Source organism: Sarcophilus harrisii, chromosome 2 (assembly GCF_902635505.1).
Source record: "Sarcophilus harrisii chromosome 2, mSarHar1.11, whole genome shotgun sequence".
NCBI classification, from domain to species: domain Eukaryota; kingdom Metazoa; phylum Chordata; class Mammalia; order Dasyuromorphia; family Dasyuridae; genus Sarcophilus; species Sarcophilus harrisii.
This window is the reverse complement of record NC_045427.1, coordinates 466,392,376-466,412,931: the sequence shown is the minus strand read 5'-3', so window position 1 is coordinate 466,412,931 and position 20,556 is coordinate 466,392,376. Positions and strand designations below refer to the sequence as shown.

General features: G+C 41.9%; 1 protein-coding gene across 9 annotated transcripts in view; it reads right to left on the bottom strand.

Annotated features, from left to right (window-relative positions):
• The window catches only part of ADCY7 (adenylate cyclase 7), a 107,345-nt gene extending 86,789 nt beyond the window's left edge, over positions 1-20,556 (bottom strand). For 3 of the 9 annotated variants that reach the window (XR_004232272.1, XM_031954467.1, XM_012553795.3), the window contains exon 1: positions 20,147-20,556. The gene's annotated coding sequence lies outside the window, so the exon portion shown is untranslated. Of the gene's footprint in view, positions 1-1,786; positions 2,611-19,157; positions 19,605-20,146 lie in introns of those variants that run through there. The other 6 variants (XM_031954462.1, XM_031954463.1, XM_031954468.1 and 3 more) reach the window with 6 other exon arrangements.

Sequence of the window (20,556 nt, the reverse complement as noted above, 5' to 3'; positions counted from 1 at the left end):
TGCCCCAGGGGCCAAAACATTTCAATTGCTCAAGTGAAATATTGTCACAGAGCAGAAAGAACATTAGAAAAAAGGAGTCAGAATGCCTGGCTCTCATCCCAGCCCTTCACTATGTGATAAGCCCTTTCCTTTTCTGGGTCCTTGGAAAATGAGGGGGTTTCTATAGTATCTTCTCATCCTGACATTATTTATTCTAAGTTCTAAGACCCCTTCCACATCTAATACCTCTCAGCTTTGACTCTAAACTTCTAAATTCTAAGATTCCTTTATTGATGATTTGCCTCAGATTGACTTAGCACAAAGTCATTAGAATGGCTGTGCCATTCTCACTGCCATTTACATTAAGGGAACAGCTATCTGCAAAGCTTAGTCTGACCTTGAGGGAAAAGAAAGAAAATAAGGGAGCTCACTAGGAACCCCAATTCTAATGGGCTCATGAGTAAGGGGGATCCCTACAGTTGAAATACTAAAGGTCAGGAATGTGTAAGGACCAGTGTTCCAATCCCAAGTCTACTATTTACTTACTCACTACCTATGTAACCTTGGGGAAAGCATCCTTGCTATCAAGGGCAGCTAGGTGGTGAATAGATAAATACTGAGCCTGGAGCCAGGAAGAACTGAGCTCAAATGCAGACATACACAATAGCTGTGTGAATCAGTTTACCTCTAAATCAGTTTCCTCATCTGTAAAACATACTGCAAAACATTAAACCCTCCTAGAGTTGTTGTGAGAATTCAATGAGATAAGAATTATAAAACATTTAGTACAGTCCCTGGCACATAGTAAGTACCATATATAAATATTAGTTATTATTACTGCTAATTTCTCTGGTCTTGAGTTATAATCTGTAAATGGATTGGAACCGACAATCTCTAAGGTCCCTTGCAGCTCTAAATATATGATCTTGTGAAGTAACTCTGGAATGATGATCTATTTACTGATCTTTTCTTGGGACTGAATGACAGATTTGATGACTGCCTTTCTCTAGTTCTTCAAGACCAGACCCTGAAGGGGAAGGAAGGAAGCATGTGCCCAAATCATATTCCCATAGCCTTACCTCCTCCCACTACTTGCACTAGGAACCCAGAGTCTTCAGAACTTAACTATGACAGAGTCTCCACTTAATACTCTCTAAAAGGCTCTGAAAAAGATCTCTCTTTTAACTGTTTCACTTAAACTTAAATAAATAAATAAAGAGAAAAAGAGATTTTTTTTCTTTCTGAAATCCAACTTTCCATGTTGCTAGAAATACAACCAACCAGGGGAATCAAAGATACCCCAGATTTGTGAATATATACAAGGTGAGAAACAGAGGGAGAAAACACCGAGCAGCAGATAAGGTCTTAGAAACAAAGAAGTCTAAAATTAAGCTTTCTGCTTAATTTAATTAATTTTATTTATTTACTTATCTTAATTTAAAATTAAGCTTTTAGCTTCTAAGAATTATTAAACATTTAAGAGCCAGATCTTGTCACCCATTGGGGGGGAAAGAGAGGGATGTCCTGCCCAGGATGGGACTTAGAAGGGACAAATTGAGATTGAACTACTATTCCTGACCTCAGCTTCAACACAATCTCTCCAAAACCCATGTGGCCAACTGCTCCTGCCCACTTGACTTCATGTAGCACCCCACACCCACCCTGGCTGAAGAAAGGGAACAGAAGCCTCCGGCCTCTCCTAGCACTCAAGAATCTCCCCCCACTCCTGCTTACTACTCCAGCCACTGTATTCAGGTTAAAAATCCAAACTAGTTAGGACCTTTTATGAGAAATAATTCTGACTCACCCTCACCTAGTTAATTCCATCAGTTGCTCCCCCTGGTAAGACTGACTTCATTTTTCTCACTGACTTCCTCCAGCCTGTTTTGAACAGACATATTGCTCAAACTTCCGGTTCCCTCTGGAGAAAATAACAAAAATCAGACTTTACCTTTTATTTTTCATTTTCATCCTCTTCCCTTTTCTCTACCTAATTGCTGTCTCCCAAGGAAACAATCGGCCTTCTTCAATCCCAGTCTCCCGTCTCAACAAATCCGAGTCACTGGGTTCACACATGCAGAAATTTCTTTCACTGGGCTGCTTAAAGTGAATCCTATCTGGAACCCACAACTTCCTGCTACTGCTCTCCACATCAACTCAGAACAGGCCTCTCAGGGTATGCGCTGCAGCCCCAGTGGTCAAAAGGGCGCTTCAAGAGGGCCTGGAACCCCCAGATCAAGGGGCCCCGGGGGATCTCACTCAGAAAGAAGCAGAGCCCTTAATGCTGTGGCCAGGCTCTGGTCTTAAACTACTCCGAAGAAAGAAGGGCCCTTACAGAGAGACAGCTGAAATAAAAAGCAAACTCATAAACTCTGGCTACCTCAAAATCTTGCTCCCTCTGAGTAGCAAAAAGCCTTGAATGTTCTATATTCTGCTGATTTCACTTTCATATCGACAGCACTCCTTTCTTCTCTGTTCCTACTGCCCCCATCCTAATTATCATATTGCCAAAGACCTGAACTTCTGAAATAGTATTTCAGTCTTCCTCCTCCAATCTACTCTTCACTCTCCAGTGGGAGAATCATCTTTATTACAGTTCTCATGCAGCTAGGTGGCTCAGTGGATAGAGCCTTGGGATTAGAATTAGAAGGATTCATTCATCTTCCTGAGATCAAATCTAGCCTCAGACACTATCCATGTGACTCTGGGCAAGTCATGTAACCCTGTTTGCTTCATTCATCTGTAAAATAAGCTGGAGAAGGAAATGGCAAGCCATTCCAGAGCCTTTACCAAGAAAACCCCATATGAGGTCACTAGGAATCAGACAGAAGTGAACAACTCTTATTATACTTTATCAGTTGCAATCATATTTTTATGTTGTTTTCCTTGATTGTTTTCAGAGATTACACATCCACGGAAAATTCAGTTCAGAGGATGGGAAGAGATTTCAGATTGTGTGGAAGCAAAATCTCTCAACAGAAAATGTTTTAAAATAATTATCAGTTGTATAATAACTAAGTTTGGCCCCAGTTAAGAGATATAAGAATGAAGATCTCTGGTGATAGAGTGCAGATTGAGACTTTTAAAAATGACAAATGAATGGGGAAATAGTTGGGGTTTTTTCTCTTTTTCTCAAAAAAAGGGGGGAAAGAAATGGAGGTAGAAGAAAAAGGTAGCTTTTTGTTTATTGAAAAAAAAATTAGTTAAAAAAAGAATAGCAATAGGGAACTACAGATGTAGACCATGGCATATAATAGCAATAGGGAACTACGGATGTAGACCATGGCATATACTATTAGATGTGATTATAAGAGCTTGGTTAGTTTTGCTGACTTCCTTTTTCTCTCTTTTTTCTTCTTTGTTATATAAGGGATGACTTTCTGCATGGGGGAGGGAAGGGTGTATATTGAGAAACACTTGCAAAAACAAAAAGTTTCAATAAAATTACAAAAAATATCAGTTATTATTGCACAAATTATAGGAAGCCCTGGAATATTATAGATCCTCCTAAGAAAGATCTATAATCACCCGAAATAGTTCAGGATAGTTATTCCCACTGGAAAAACTAGAGGATAAAAAAAAACATGCCTATTGTCCTGATTATGATATACAGCTGGGTGGATGGCCCTTGGAGCTGGTCCTTCCGTACACATATCTTAGACACCATGCAAGAACAATGAGCTGGGCCCAGAATCAAAGAGGAAGAAAGTTAGCTGGCTTGCATTTGGGGAACTGCCTGGTGCTTTTTATGATCCTAAGCATTTCCCAAAGGCCCAAGTACAAAAAAATAACAAAAATAATATTCTTTGGAGGGAGTATGGTACAGTAGATAAAGGGAAGCATTGGAATAAAAAAATCTGGGTTCAAGTTGTGACCCTCATATATTCTATCTTTCTCATTCCTCACTCAGGCTGCACTCTGAACTTTTTTTGACTATGCCCAGATACCTTTGGTGTGCCTTCTCTTCCTTTCATCTTCCTCTGATGTACTATTTTCCCCCATTAGAATTTAAGGTCCATCAGAATCAGTTACATCCAGAGAAGGAACACTGGGAAATGTTTTTCTTCCCAGGTTATTTTTACCTTCTGAATCCGATTTTTCTTGTGCAACAAGAGAACTGTATGGATCTGTATACATATATTGTATTTAAGATATACTTTAACATGTTTAACATGTATGAGACTGTCATCTAGGGGAGGGGGTGGAGGGAGGGAAGGGAAAAGTTGGAACAGAAGTGAGTGCAAGGGATAATGTTGTAAAAAAAATTACTCATGCATATGTACTGTCAATAAAAAGCTATAATTAAAAAAAAAAAAAAAAAAGAATTTAAGGTCCACGAGGGCAGGGGCAGTCTTTCAACTTGTGTCTATGTTCTGTGATCATGTACAGTGCCTAGAACAGAGTAAGCACTTAATAAATGCTTATTGATTATATGGTTGTGAGCAAGTCACTTAATCTCCCAAGGCTCCCAGACAATCCTCTAAGTTACAGAGAAGTTGTTCAACTGCATTAATGGAAGCAGTTTCCAGGGTGGAATCATGATTACATATATCATGTTACCTTTAATAGGGAATAAGCACCTACATAAGGCACCCATGCTTTACTATTTACTTTTAGTCAGTTATCTCCCTACTAACATTCTCCTTTGACTCTTTGTAGTGGTTTGGGGATGACTGTCATTTCCCAAGAACTGCACCAATGAATCCCAAGCTCAGGAGGGTTTATAGATAGACATGAACAAGAATCACACAGAATGCAAAGGCAGAGACACTACTGAGGTCTCTAGGACTACCCTGGTGCATATAACACTGGATGTGGAGTAAGCTTGAAATGATCCTCAGACACTAGATGGGAAACTCGTTTAATTTTTCTATGGCTCAGTTTCCGCATCTGTAAAATGAGGAGCTTGGACTTGAAGTCATCCTTCTAAGGTCACTCCCAGCTCCAAATGTGTAATCCTATGAAGATCACAGATCTCCTTGCAGCAGCAGCTCACATTTATATAGGGCTTTAAGATTTAGAAGTCATTTCTCCACAACAAAACTATGAAGCTGAAAGTTCCTTATTTCTATTTTACAGAGGAGAAACTTCATGAAACTCAAAGAAATTAAATGATATGGCCATAGTCACAACTAGTGAAAGGCTAGATCCAGATTCAAATTCAGTGTTCTGATTCCCAGATGAACCTCTTTACCATTCACTATATCGTACTGCCTCTCTAATTGAAGTAATAACAGGAACTAGAAGTATGAAATGGATTAGTGACATAAAAAATCAAATCAGACATTCAGCACAAGTAACAGATTTATTACCTGAAGCAGCTCACAGATATAATCAACCACGACTAAGCAAGCCAGTGTCAGGTGATTAAGCAACTTGCTTTTGGGGGGAACGACTTTTAAAGGTTCAGGGGAAAGGAGGGGGATGGGGTCTAGGGACTAAGGGGAAGAGTGTGGGAGGAGCTGGGGCCATGCAGGCAAGGAGAAGCCAGGTTTGACTGACCAGGAGTCAAAATTGTCCAAGATGTGCTAATCGAGACACTCTGATAGGAGTCAGGATGAGGTGGATGGATTAACAATGGAGCACAAATGAACTGATTTAAGAGCTCTGAATTCATCTCATTCTATGCTAACCAGACAGTCTGGGAAAACTGACCTGATCATGATTGATAGCAGGAACAAGATGGGCTCATTTTAGCAATTCCTGAGAATACGGTGGGTTAAAGTTCACACCATAACGAGACAAACAAGGACCCAGGGAGATAGGAGATTCAGGATCAAATCCCAGCTTTCCCTCTGCTCCATCGGACCTCAGTTTCTCCATCTGCAAGTAACAGGCCACTGATCCCAGTGTTTAGGAGCATGTAGCAAACCACTGATAACCCAATTCTTTACATGGAAGAGGCAGAGAGCCTGCTCCTTGGAGAATCATGATCTATAATGGAAAGACTTGGGGCAAGCATCGATGTTCTGTCAGTGGTCCTAGCCTGTAAGTAGGAACTTCTTAGATTAGCTATATCTGCCTAGCTATAATTCAACTATGCATTCGGAAGGCACCCAGAAATCAGGACCTTGTCCAGTTTGCCTCTTCTCCAAGGAGAAGAGACAATGTAAAAGGAGAAGCTTCAGGCCCTTCCCATCCAAGGTCAACAGGGAGTCCCTGAGGACAGCCCTCAGTTCTTGGTCTTGATATTTGTTCTTCTATTTTAGGAGAAGGAAATTGGAGGCTGTGACCCTGTAAAGGCCAGGAGAACAAGCCCCCCAGGTCTGAGAGTTGAGTTCATGCCATGGTTTCAGCCAGCTGGTCCTCCTCTGAGGCCATAAAACATGAGAAGCAACCTTCAGGGCCCCATCCTGGGGTAGTGGAGCCAAGCTTCAGCCAGCAGCTATGCTGCATTTGGATACAAGTTGGAAGGACTAATCTTTTGTAAAACCTGTTACTTCTAAGCCCACTCTGCTCAAAAACCAATGAGATACAATTGGTAAAGGATATGAACAGACAATTTTCAGATGAAGAAATTAAAGCCATTTTTAATCAGATGAACACATGCTCTAAATCACTATTGACTAGAGAAATGAAAACTAAAACAACTCTGCACTTCATAACTCTCAGATTGGCCAAGGTGACAGGAAAAGATAATGACAAATGTTGAAGGGAATGTGGGAAAACTGGGACACTGATACATCATTGGTGGATTTGTGAAATGATCCAACAGTTCTGGAGAGTAATTTGGAACTATGCCCAAAGGGCTACCAGACTGTGCATAACCCTTGATCCAGCAGTGTTTCTACTGGGCTTATCTCCCAAAGAAATCTTAAAGAAGGGAAAGGGACCTGTATGTGCAAGAATGTTTGTCACAGCCCTCTTTGTAGTAGTCAGAAACTGGAAACTGAGTGGATGCCCATCTATTGAAGAATGGCTGAACAAATTGTGATATATGAGTGTTATGAAATTTTATTGTTCTGTAAGAAACAACCAGCAGGTTGTTTTCAAAAAAATCTGGAAAGACTTACATGAAAATGGAAAGACTTACATGAAGAGATGCTGTGTGAAGTGAGCAGAATTAAGATAACATGACACACAGTTACAGCAAAAATCAACTGATGGGTTGGATCTTCAGCAACAGTGATTCAAGGCAATTCCAATAGACTTAGGATGGAAAATGCAATCTGCATCCAGAGAAAGAACTATGGAGACTGAAAATGGATCAAAGCATAATGGTTTCACCTTTCTGTTTGTTTTCTTTTTCTTCCTTGTGATTTTTCCCTTTTGGTCTGATTTTTCTTACATAACATAACATCCTATTTATCCTATATCTTTGAAATAAATATTCCCTTTTCAAATCTAATGGATGTTAATTGGCTAAATAGAACAGGGATACTACCAGAGGAATCTAATAGTGGGGAGACCATACCAAAATAAGAGTTTGAGTTGAAGTCATTAGAGAAAAGACTCTCAATTCCTTAGGGGAAATCCTAGCTGGCTTTGCTCTAGGATAGGAACTCCAGAGAGTACTCATGACATGGAGAGGACCCTTACCTTTCACCCTCACAGAGAGTAATGTGAAAAATATTGTGAAATGTTCTGAGTCAGAGTGAAATGACCTCTCCAAAAAGCCAATTTGTGTAATGGACAGAGTACAAAAAACTAAGTTCAAGTCTCTGCTCTCCCATCGATTGGTGGGAATGAGTTCTAACAATTCCTGGGCCTGTAAATGCAAATAAATAATTTGAGTTCCATTGTTTTCTTTTAGTAAAATGGAAATGATAACATTTGTGTGCCAATATACTGCCTTCAAAGGATTAGTGTGAGTTAAACATTTTTTAAACAGTACCTTCTACATATATGGGAGTTTTTTATATTTTTATTACTACTAAAAACAAGTGAGAAGTGTCTGTAGTCAGGTCCTGGCTAGAGGTTTTCGGGGGCTCCCAGACCCTACTGCAGAGGTGCCAAACACTGCAGTGCAGAATACCACATCCTCTGGAACAGTTGTTTTTTGTTTGCTCACGACCATGAGCTTCTCAGGTGCAGCTGTTGGATCTGCACCTAGCTCAGACCTAGACACTTACATAAGTACCTGGGGAAATGCATTACTTCCTACTCCTGCCAAAGGCACCCATGGGCCATGTTTCCTCTCCAGGTTTGAACTGCACTTTTGCCTTAGAGAACACGGCTTGAAATCCTTCCTTCAGAAAAAGACACCTCAGAGATCTTGCCCCAAAGGGGCACACAACAAATACAAAATTTCCAAGGAGAAATGCTAGCATTGTACAACAGGGAGCACACTGGGGTTGGAGTTAGAGACACTGAGTCTAAATTCTACACCTGTGTAATCCTGCGTTGGTCATTTAACATCTCCAGGCTTTAGTTTCCTCATCTATAAAATGAAGTGATTGGACAAATTATTCCTGAGGTCCTTTCTGGCCCTAAATCCAAGAATACTCAGATTTAGGGAATAAGCTTCCAAACCACACACCCATGCCGACCTACACCCACCTTTGGGAGTTTCTGCCAATATTTTGCTAAATTCTATAGAAATATATCTCTTTGCATGACAGGTACACCAATGAAATTTCTAAGAATAAATTATTTTGCTTGTTTCACTGCCTTCTCCCGCTGATAAGATAGAATTTCTACCTAAGGTAGAAGGAGCCTAAGACCATGTGTCTCCCTCTAAGGCTCAAAGCTGGGGCCCAGAAAAGGTAAGTGATTTGCTGATGTTCACATAGCAGCAGCTCAAAGCTATAATTTGAACCCAAGTCTTCTGACTGCAAGTCTAAGATTTTCCCCACCATATTATTCTTAATTTACAAATGATGACTTTGAGACACTCCCAGAGAAGATGTCCAACATGTCCAAGAGGCTAGATTCAAATCCAAATTCTCTTAACTCCAAATTTAGCATTTATTCAGTTGCACTATTGTGGCTTTGACTGAATTCCTTTCCACTTAGTTAAAGAAAGCTGTAGTCTCCCCCTCCCTTGTCAATGTCTCTTGTTTCCTAAAAACCCTTTACTCATTGATTCATCATTTATTAAGCATCTATTATGTGTAAGATATTATGAGTAATATCAAGATTATTGTGAATAATAACACCACCATTTATAAAGGATTTTTAGATTTACAAAGTACTTACAAAATACAAGGCAGAAAAAAAAGGACATTATTACTCCCCCTTTACAGATGACAAAACTGAGATTTAAAGACATAACAGAGTAATTACTGAAGCCAGGGTTATGAACTCAGTTTTCCTAACTTCAATTTCCATAATCTTTCTACTATGTCACTCAGCTTTGAAAGAAGGTAAGAATTCCTATTCTCCTGAAGCTTACAGTCTCTTCATTTAGTACCCATCTATAACTTAGTAAATCCTACAGAGTTGCCTAAGGCTCAGAGAGGTTATTCCTTTGCCCATGGTCCCACAACCCCTAGTGTCAGAGAAGCAATGATCTGAGTCCAGTCTATCCCTTGTGTCACAATGCTACTCCTTATTAGTTGTTGTTCCATTATTTTTCAGTCCTGTCTCCATTTGGGGTTTCCTTAGCAAAAATACTGGAGGGGTTTGCCATTTCCTTCGCCAGCTCATTTACAGATGAAGGAATCTGAAACAAAACAGGGTTAAGTTTCTTGCCCAGGATCACACAGCTAGTGTCTGAGGACAGATTTGTACTAGGAAGAGGAATCTTCCTGACTCCAGGCCAGGTATTCTATCGTTGTGCAGCTAGATGGCAATTCTTGTCTAGGAGGCAAATAAAATACAATATTTATTAAATATATATGTATGTAAATGTGTGTGTATGTATAAAATATATATGCAATGAATACACTAATGCATTAAGATAGCTGGACAACTCTAGGAACTAGTCTAAAAATGGTCCAGGACTTGAGAAAAGACCAAGGTCCCAAAGTAGCTGTTCCTTAAAAGACAAGAGTGAACTGACTGAGACATGAAAGAATGGCTTTCCTGGTGAAGGAAGGAATCAGTAGGAACAAGGAAGTTCAAGGTTCCCTGAGGAACAAGCAAACAGAACAGTGCACTAAAGCAGAAGGCTCTGGTGAGGGCAGAAAAGGAAGGACATCTCTAAATGTCTGACAGGAAAAGAACCAAATACAGTGTTGGGGGGAGTCCCAGAAGCCAGACTGCATAGGACTGAGAGCACACAGCGTTGACAGCAGGACCTGCACCCCACCATGGCCCCACTTTTCACAGGGAGTAGTGAGGCAAAGTATCACAGCTCATTTCTAGCCTGGGATTGGGGGAGTATTTATGTCAGGCTGGGGAGGACTCATGCACCACTCCCTCCCAAGCTTCCTGACCCACCTTCCCCTCTCTGGGATTCCGCCACAGCAGAAGTCTGGAAGACCAAGCCAGTAACACAGATGGCCATAGTTCACCCAAGGAGAGGCGGACTCTATTAACAGGCCTGGACCAGGACTACTTTATAAAACTACAAGACTTGAGCAATCCATTTCCTTCTCCAAGACTCAGTTTCCTCAATTGTAAAATCAGTCAGCTGAAATAAATGAGGCTGAGGATCCCTGAGGACCCCAAAGGAAAGGGAATGTGCTTCTACCACCCCTCTCCCCCAAATCTCTTTTTGCAAAAATGTTAAGAATGAACACTCCTGCAGCTGGACAGATGGTGAATTCCCTCTGCTCCAAGGGCTGACTCAGCTCCAGAAACTGGGGCCATGTCTCCAACTCCTTCCCACTTTTCCATCTGTTGCTCTGGCCTCCAGCCTCCTCTCCCCATGTCCCCTTTTCTCCTGACCCCAAGTTCCCTGGGCATTTGGGGGCAAGCTCCCTAAGTGTGGGGCACTCATCATCATTGTGGTGGACTAAGTCAGACATAACACCGGGTTAATTCAGTCAACTTCCTCTAAGACAGATTTGCACACATGCAATGCACAAAGGGGGCATTCCAATGTGACGACTCACCTCCAGGCCCTTTGCCTTCATCCAAAATTTCCCTGGCTGGAGGTTTCCTGTCTGATCCCTCTGTTATAAGAGACCACATACTCCTGGTCAAGGGCTAAGGCAGCTGAAGCCCTTGACAGAAAGCAAGGGGATGGATAAAATGACTCCTAAAAGCTCCTTTGGATCACAGAAACATAGAATTTGATCTGGAAGTTTCTCCTTCTCTAAGAAAATAACATGCAATTGCTTTGCAAACTTTAAAAACACTACAAAAATGCCAGCTATTACCACATTCTCCACATAGCTACCATATTGATATTCTTAAACACAGGTAACCATGTCACTTTTTTACTCAAAAAATTCCAGTGGGTCCAAACTGTCACTAGAATAAATTCCATATTCCTCTATTTGGCACTATATTCAATTTCTCAATGACCTTGTTGTTCATTCATTCATCATTGATTATCTATTATGAGTTAGGCCCTATGCATGATGTAAAGAATGGGAGAACAGCACTTAATAAAGTCAAGGAAAGGAACTAAAGAGAACAGCTTGTATATGGTATATGATAAAATAATCAAAATAAATGTAACACAATTTCAGAGGGGTAGGGCCTTAAGGAAAATCCCTGAAATAAATTTGCACTTAAAAAATATGATTGTTCCCGTTTTATGGATAAAGAAACTGAGCTAGGAATCCCTAGCTGCATCGAAGACTCAGGATTTCAAGGGATAAAAGGGGAAAAGGGAACATATTAGAATTGGAGAGAGCTTAGGCAAAGGCATGGAGATGAGAGATAGAATTTCATGTGTGGAAAACATTAAGCAGGCCAGTTTGGCTAGAACATAAAAAAAGTTTGAGGGGGAGTAATGGGAAATAAATCTGGAAAAAATAGATTGAAAACAGATTGTAAAGTGTTTTAAATGTCAAGAGACTTTGTATTTTGTCCTAGAAGTGCCTGGGAGCCACTGAAGTTTCTTGAGCAGGGAAGGAGCATGTATGTTTTAGGAATATCCATTTGGCAGCTGTGAAGAGAGTGGATTAGGCAGGGAAGAGACTGGAGTCCAGCAGATCAATTATGAGGCTACTGCAATACATCTAAGTGATCATCTTGTCCAATCTTCTCATTTTACAGCTTAGGAAACTGTGACCCAAAAAACTTAAGTGACTCGTAAAGAAAGTTACTGTAAAAATGACAACTATATAAACATGAGTTATTATGGCAGTTCTTTCTGACACCTTTGGTTACCTTGTATTATATATATTACTATATAACTGTGCCCCAGGCAAGTCAGCCTATGAGTTCCTGCAGGACAGAGAGAAGACCATGTCTTCTTCTACTTCCTCCATAATGCTAGGCAAGCAATACATTTGCCAAACAGGGGAGGGGAACACAGATGATGTGCAAGAATTGGGCAAATGAGAAAGAAAAGAAAGAAAGAAAGCCAAGAAACCACAATTCCAGGGGATGACTAGCAAACCATTTTTAAGACACTATTACCTGTTTTGGTCATGTATACTTATTGTGTATCTAATTTATATTTTAACGTATTTAACATCTACTGGTCATCCTGCCATCTAGGGGAGGGGGTGGAGGGTAAGAGGTGAAAAATTGGAGCAAGAGGTTTGGCAATTGTTAACGCTGTAAAGTTACCCATGCATATAACCTGTAAATAAAAGGCTATTAAATAAAAATTAAAAAAAAAAAAGACACTATTATCCAAAAAGTTTTTTAACCATCTCAAAATACAATGTAAATATGTATTCCCTAATCTTCCATCTTCCCCCTCAGAAGGGAGACCAGTGCCCAGCAACTGTGTTTTTAAGTGAGCCCATATATCTGAGCATTTCTAGGAATAGAACTTAAATGAAGAGGTCTTCCTATTCTTATTGTTAGCTCCAAAGTTCCCACATAGGAACCACTTTCACCTGCTTCTTTTTCTTTAATTGGCTGCTTCTACCAAAGAACCTATGGAGAACATTACTAATACTTGTCATGGTGCATTCTGATTCTTGGGCACTGTGGGCAAAGCCTAGGAAGTAGACGGCCAGTGCCTTTCTCATTGACTACTAATAAATACACTTTTAATTGCCAAAAGAGAACCAAGCAACACAATTACACTCCTTCCAGGTATAAGCAAGCTAAAATCAGTTATTCTCTCCCAATATAGGACCTCAGACTACTAGGGGAAACCCAAATCATCCTATCCATCCATCTATCTATCTATCTATCTTTCTTTCTTTCTTTTTTTTTAAGAAACAATATGAGAAAAGAGCAAATCAGATTCAAGCTTGTGGTTTTGGAAAGTTTGAAAACTGGTATGTCTGGAGGGAGAAATAAGGTTGGAGAGATCAGGGAAGCCAAGTAGAAAGTCTGAACTTAATGCAATAAGAAATCATAATTATAGGAACACAGATTTAAAGTGTGGTCTATCAGGTGGCACAGTGGATGGAATCCTAAAGCTGGAATCAGGAAAATATGAGTTCAAATTCAATCTCAGACACTAATTAGCTGTATGCTGACTCAGTTCAATTCACTTTTATCCCTCTTTGCCTATAAAATGAGCTGGAAAAGTAAATGGCAAACCATAATCTTTCCCAAGAAAACCTGAAATGGGTGTCACAAAAAGTCAGACATGACTAAAAATGACTGAACAACAAAGATTTAAAGCTATCTAGTTTATACCATGCTGCTTTCTCAGGGAAGATCTTTTATAACAAAGGAATGAATAGCTGTCATTGCATTAGAAAAAGATGGAATGGATTTTTAAAAGATGGATTCACCCTAGTGAACATCCCATGTAACACAGAATTGCTAGCTAGATTCTTGCCCTGTTTTACTCTCTAGCCACGTGGCCATGAGGCCCTTCTGGGTCTCACCTTCTATAAAGTAAGAAAGGAGGATTGAACTAGATGATCTCTGTCACTTTATGATCTACTGGAAGGTTGAGGGTAGGAATGTCTTACTCATTAATGTATCTTGTGTCCCCCAAAGGCAGACCACTGACCTTTGTACACATCAGTTACTTTAGGAAATGTTCATTTAATCAAATTGTGGATATGATCTGGGATGTGAAAGGAGCCTGGTCCCCTAGTCCCAAAGAAAAGAACTAGTTTTGAGTCAAGAGAAAGCCATAATCAGAAAATTGCTACCTTTCCACCAAGCTGATACCTATCCAGGGAGAGCCCTGAACAAAGTAGGAAAGTTAGGAAAATTATCTAACTTTTTTCCAAGGACTGAGAAGTGTTTCTCCATTGCCAAAAGAAGGTCTATGTTCTCCAATGCCTCAAAAAACAACTTTGCTTTCTTCTGTGTCCAATTAAGATCATTCCTGCCCAAGACCTACCATGTGTTCTATCCTACTACTGATAGAATCATCTTTACTCATAATGGATAGGAGAAGGTACAGAAAACTGGCCCATGAGGGGCTTTGAGTGGGTTGCTACAGTGTACTGGGTATGATCCAAAGATTGAACCCCCTTGGCTAGTTATCTCTCTCTCATGCTCAGATGAAATTAAAATTTAAAATAAAACCAAGAAAATCTTTGTTCTGAGGTTCATATATAAGTGAGAAGGAACTCTACAAGGCTGGGGAGGTTCAGCACTGATTGGATCTATCCAAATGTTAACTGGCACAATATTATCTTCCATTCTGGTTGTTACACAACAAAGTGGCTTAAATGCAGCCCCATCCAGTGCTTGCCATATATTAGATGTTTAATAAATTATTCTTGATTGACTTACTGCCCCAAAGAGTCATATTGGTAAAGTAGAAAGAATATAGGATTTGGGAGGCAGGAGACTTGGCTCCCATACTACTTCTAAGACTTTTAGCAAGCTCTTAATTTTCCCCAAATTATGTTCCTCATCTATGAAAAAAAAAGGGCTGTAAATACTTTTAATAGCCATCTAATGTGAACTATTTAAAAACTCTGAATTAACTATAGAAATCTGAGTAATTATTACCATAAAAGTTTTCAGAGAAGGAAATCCCACCACCTTCGTCCTTAGCCCACAAGTTCAACTCCTCCCACTTTGAAATCAGGCCTAATAATTTCAGTTGAGGGGAAAAAATTATCTTTGGCCTCTGAACAGGAGCTAAATAAATGATATCTTTATTGTCAATATTTCCTGGTCTGGAGCCAAGAAAAAAAAATTTACTTGAGTCCATTTAAGTTACCACTCTGCCCAGGGCTTTCTGCTACAGAAGCCAAAGCTGATTCTCCCTGAGATCAAATATCATATTCCCCTTCCTCTCAGTCTCAGATAAAAGCAGATACAACCATTCTCTGGCTGAACAAAACTGTCATATCAAAATTTGATGAAGTGAATCTATTTCAGATGTGAATTTTTGTGTGCTGGAGTGAGGAAATTTATATCTAGGGAAGGAAAAAGGTTTGTTTTTATTCAAGAAACTAGTAGCTTGAACTTGACTTTGGGTCATTTATTCAAAGTCTGGAGATCCAGATTATATAAAATGGCAGACATGAGTCTCTGCTCCTAAGGCCTGGATTTATTATTATTGACATTGATTATTGACTTAATAACCAGCAATTCAGTGAAATAGTTGTTGCACCCAGCCCTGTGCCAGGTGCACTGAAAGTTACCAAAGAAGAATAAGCACTAGCTCCTTTTCCTACTGGAGTTCACCATCCAGCTGAGGAGACAAAATGTCTTTGAAACAATAAGAGAACAAGACAAGACATACATAACACATAGACTGCCTAATACTGTGGAAGTTTAGAGAAGATAGACTGGGGTGAAAAGTTCCAGCAGAGTCCTCCATTAACTTGTATGTGTGCTGTGAGTAGCTGCTTAACAAATGTTTGCTATTATTGAGACCAGCATGGATGGCACTGTGGAAATAGCCCTGGATTTGGAGTTGGGGGACTGACCTGAGTTCATTCAAATCTGGGTTCAGCCAAGAGAACGTTGTACACAGTAACAAGATTATGTGATAATCAACTGTGATGGACTTGGCTCTTTTCCATAACAAGATGATTCAAGGCAATTCCCATAGACTTGTGATGCAAAGTTACATCTGCATCCAGAGAGAGGACTATGGAGGTGGAAGGTGGATCAAAACACAGTATTTTCACCTTTGTTGTTGTTTATTTGCTTGGCTTTTTTTTCTTTAGAATTTGATCTCATTTTTCTTACACAGCATGATGAATATCTAATGTTTAGAATTGCACGTGTTTAACCTTTGTCAGATTGTTTGCTGTCTTGGAGAGGGAGAATAGGGAGAAAGAGGAAGAAAAATCTGGAACACAAGGTTTTGCAAAGGTGAATTCTAAAAACTATTTTTGCATGTATTTAGAAAAATAAAATACTATTAAAAATATTTGGGTTCAGCCACTATTTGCCATCTATGTGATTTGGGGCAAATCATTTATAGAAGTTAAGCTCCTTGAGGACAGGGCTTTTTAAAAAGAAATTTTATCTCCAGCACTTAGTACAGTAACTGGAATATATAATAGCTATTTAATAAACCATTGTTTAGTTGAAATAAAATTCTCTGAGACTCAGTCTCCTCATCTATAAAATGAGGGAGTATGTCCAATCAACCAACAAGCATTTATTAAGCGATTTACTATATACTAAGCTCTGAGGTAAGCCCTAGAGATAGAGAGATAAAAATGAAACAAATCCTGCCCTCAAAGAGCTTAGATTCTGATATGGGAAACAATATGAATATGCAAAAAGGATGAAAAAAATACAAAATAATTTTGGAAGGGAGTTTCACTAGCTCTTGGGCAGCAGGGGAATTCAGAAAATAGGGTTTGAGTTGAGTCTTGAAGGAAATCAAGGATTCCAAAGAGCATATGGGATAAGGGATTGCATTCCAGGAATAAGAGACAGCTAGTACAAGGACATAAAGATGGAAAATGGTCATCTCAGCTCCTGCCTCCGAATGGAATTTTAATGAAATCTACAGTGGTATCCACTATAATCATCTCACATCCACAAGTACATCTGAATTTACAAAATGCTTCTATCAGAGAAACTCTCAGAGGTGATACAATTATCCCTGCTTTACAAACGAGGAACTTGAAGCTCAGAGACTAACTGGTTCTCCCATCCAACCATTCTAGTTTGGGGAGTCAGAATTCAACCAAGTTCAGTGTTCTTTCCAAAATCATATTGTATATTGTAAAACTTCAATAATAATAAACATTTATTAAACCCCTATTGTATGCAAAGCAGTGTATTCAATGAGGGTGAGGTGGGTACAAAGATTAAATAAAAGTAAAGAGGTTTCTAGTAGGGGGGGCAGCTAAGTGGCACAGTGAGTACAGAATGACAGCCTTGGAGTCAAAGGGATCTAAGTTCAAATTTAGCCTCAGACTCTTAATAGCTATATGATCCTGAGCAAGCCACTTAATCTGGTTTGCCTCCATTTCCTCATCTGTGAAATGAGCTGGAAAAGGAAAAAGCAGCCACTCCAGTATCTTTGGAGGGGAGGGGGAGTCCAAGTGGGGTCACAGAAGATCAGACACAGCAAAACAACAAATTCTAGTTTTTCTTTTACCTTTGAGGACTATGATGAAGATGGTTCAGGAAAAGATGGGGGGGGGGGGGGGGAGGAGGTAATCTGGGCTTCCATGCATCCAGAAGATCCAGGACTTTAAACTTGTAGGCCAAGTTTACAAAGTCCAAGCCACTCTATTTCCTTCAACCAGACCTTTCAGGATGGTTCACAGAGTGGCTTCTCCTTTTCTAATTAACCCTCTTTCCCTTTTCTGGTCTCCTCCCCATCTCCAGTTCTCCTTTACATGTGCTCTTCCTCCTCCCCATTTCATTAAAGTGCTAGCTCCTTATGGAAAGGAGCTAGCTTGTCTGTATTTTATCTCCACTGCTTAGCAGGGTCTGGCACGTAATAAGTGCCTAATAAATAAATGTTCTATTTCTCTCTAAGGAAATTCCAACTGGAAACACAAGCTCATCTTCTCCAAAAAGGCAGTCAATAGAGGGAACCTCTAATCAGCCAATCACATTTTCTGAGTTAGCCCTTCCTATATGTACAAGGTTCTGGATTAGTCACAGCTCCTTTCTCTGGACCAGTTGGACTGCTTAAGAGTTAGAAGAGCTAGGTCTAAGGGATCTCCTTGAATCAATGATGTGGTGTAAGTGATAAACAAGGTCACATGCAAATTAACATGTGAAACAAGGAGTGCATTCTGGAATGACTAGACACTAGGCCAGGACAATAAGGAAGCTCCTCTTATCAGAAGTCTTTATTAATTAGGTGAGTCAGAGTATAGAGGGTAGTAAATCTTTGAAAATCCTCAGCAGTCTCAAAAAGAATCTCAATTGAGACTTGTAAACCTAGCATGGCTATTTAGTAACTCTTATCCAGAGTTACTATTCAGGAGCCTTATTAGAAGCTAACTTAAAAAATACCTAACACATTTAAATAGTGGTTTAAAAGGTCTACAAAATAGTTTTCTTGCAATAGCCTTATGGAGCAAGCAGTAAAAATAATATTTGAGGGCGGCTAAGTGGCATAGTGGATAGAGAATTAGCCCTGAAGTCAGCAGGGTCTGGGTTCAAATGTGACCTCACACTTAACGCTTCCTAGCTGTGTGGCCCTGAGCAAGTCACTTAACCTCAATTGCCTCAGCCAAAAACATAAATAAATAAATGGATAAATAAACAAATAAAAATTATTTGACTAATAATCAAAGAAGATGACCCTAAATTCTATTCTTTATACAAGCAAAAAGGAGGAAAGAGGACTTGTTACTTGGATGGATGGAGTACCAAAAAATGGGATAAAATCATAGGATTCAGAGCCGGTAATTGAGGTGTCACAGTTCATAGAGTGCCTGGTCTGGAGTCAGCTCCACCCGCTTCAGACGCTTACTAGCTGTACGATTCTTATATCCCCGTTAGCCTCAGTTTCCACATTTATTACAAAAAAAAAAGCTGGAGAGAAAGGACAAAACCCCACTAGCATCTTTGCCAAGAAAACCGCAAAGGGGGTCACCACAACAGAACGGGAAGCCTCAAAGGTAAGCAGGTTTCATTCTCTTACTTTGCAGAAAAGGAAACTGAGGCACGGGCTACAGGAGAGGTAGGATTCGAATTCTCTCCTCCAACCTTCCTTCAGGAAACTGAGGCTCAGAAAGAGCACAAACTCCCACAAACGTCAGGTCTCCTAACTCTAAGGCCTTGCTCCGTCCGGGTCACCACCTGCACCTCAGGCCGGTTCTGTCTTTCAGAAGGGAAGAGGCCTTGGGAATGGCGATCCAAACCTTTCCTTTAGTCGCGAAGAAACTGGAGGCGAAGGGACGCGCGCGGCCCGGAGCGAGGTTGCGGCAGGCGCTGATGCAAGCCCGGTTCTCCCGAGCCTTCAGCCCGCCTCTTCCCTCCCGGGGCGCCCGCCCGGCCGCCCCCGACTTCCCCTCCGAATCTCTCCCTCAGACGCGGGCCGGGCGCTTTCCCAGGCGTGAGCTGCAGCGGGCGAGCTCTCCTCGCCTCGCAAAGGGAAACGCGCCGCGGGGTCTCGGCCCGAGCGCCCGGGAAGCGGAGCGCGCCGCGGCTCTCAGCCCGGGCCCTGCCCGATTGCTCCGAAGCGGGCGTCGCGCCCTTGTCCGGCCGGGCAGCCCCCGGCGCAGCTTCTCCAAGGACCACGAACCGCGCCTGCCCTCGGCGGCCCGCGCATCGGCGCCTGCGCGCCTCCGCCCGGGCCCCTGACTAAGGCGCCCGCCGCCCTCGCCCGCCGGCCGCGCCGAGCTGGGCCAGAAGGGGCGGTGCCGCGGGGGGCCAGGGGCGCGGGGCTCCGCGGCTGGGAGGAGGGCGGATGCAACCCCGCGGAGGGAGAGCAGCCTTACCTCGGGATCCTCCCTCACCTGCCGCCCCGCGGCGGTCCGGGCGCCCCTGGCGAGCAGCGGCTTCCGTCTCGCAGCCCCGGAGGAGAGCCGCGTGGGAGGCTGCGCCCGCCGGGCCGCCGCGGGGGCGGGGGGCGGAAACGCCTCCGCTAGGGTAACTCACGCCCAGCGGCGAGGCCCGAGGCGGGCTGCGGGGGGACCCCCAGACGCGAGTGGGGCGGCCCAGAGGCTCCTCCGTGCCACCGAGAGCGCGCGCGCCCCCACGCGCGCTGTAGGAGAGGAGAAAGCAGGCACTGCAAGCACTTGGGGAAATTTAACTATGAGGCGCTGGACCTGCGCTCACTGACGACACGCACGCGGGGGAAAGCCCGCCGCCCTTCCCCGCAGCCAGGGGCTTGCCGCAGAGCACTTACATTCAAGGCCAGTCCGTAAAACACAACCTTTTGATCCGGGCCACGAAAAATGGAATACGGGCGTATCAGCAGGACAGTCTCATGAAGCCGAGCGGGTCAGGAGGAAGTCACGGACAAAAATGACAGGTGGAGACCGTGCGGAAGCCTCGAACTTTGGGGGAGGACCCGCGGAAATCAGTCGTTGAAGTGCTGGCTTCGTAAGAAAGAATAATCAGATTTTAAAGCGTAGCCGAAACCTCCTCTCGCCAAAACACGATACAATGGTTACCTTGGGTCCACACGTATGCTCCAGGAAACATTTGGCAACTTAGTTTCAAAACAAGCCCCGGAATACAGCGATGCCCGCCTCCTTCTCATCCCCGAGTCACATTTTTATTCCCAGGGTGTCTCTGGTAGATGTGTAGTGTCCG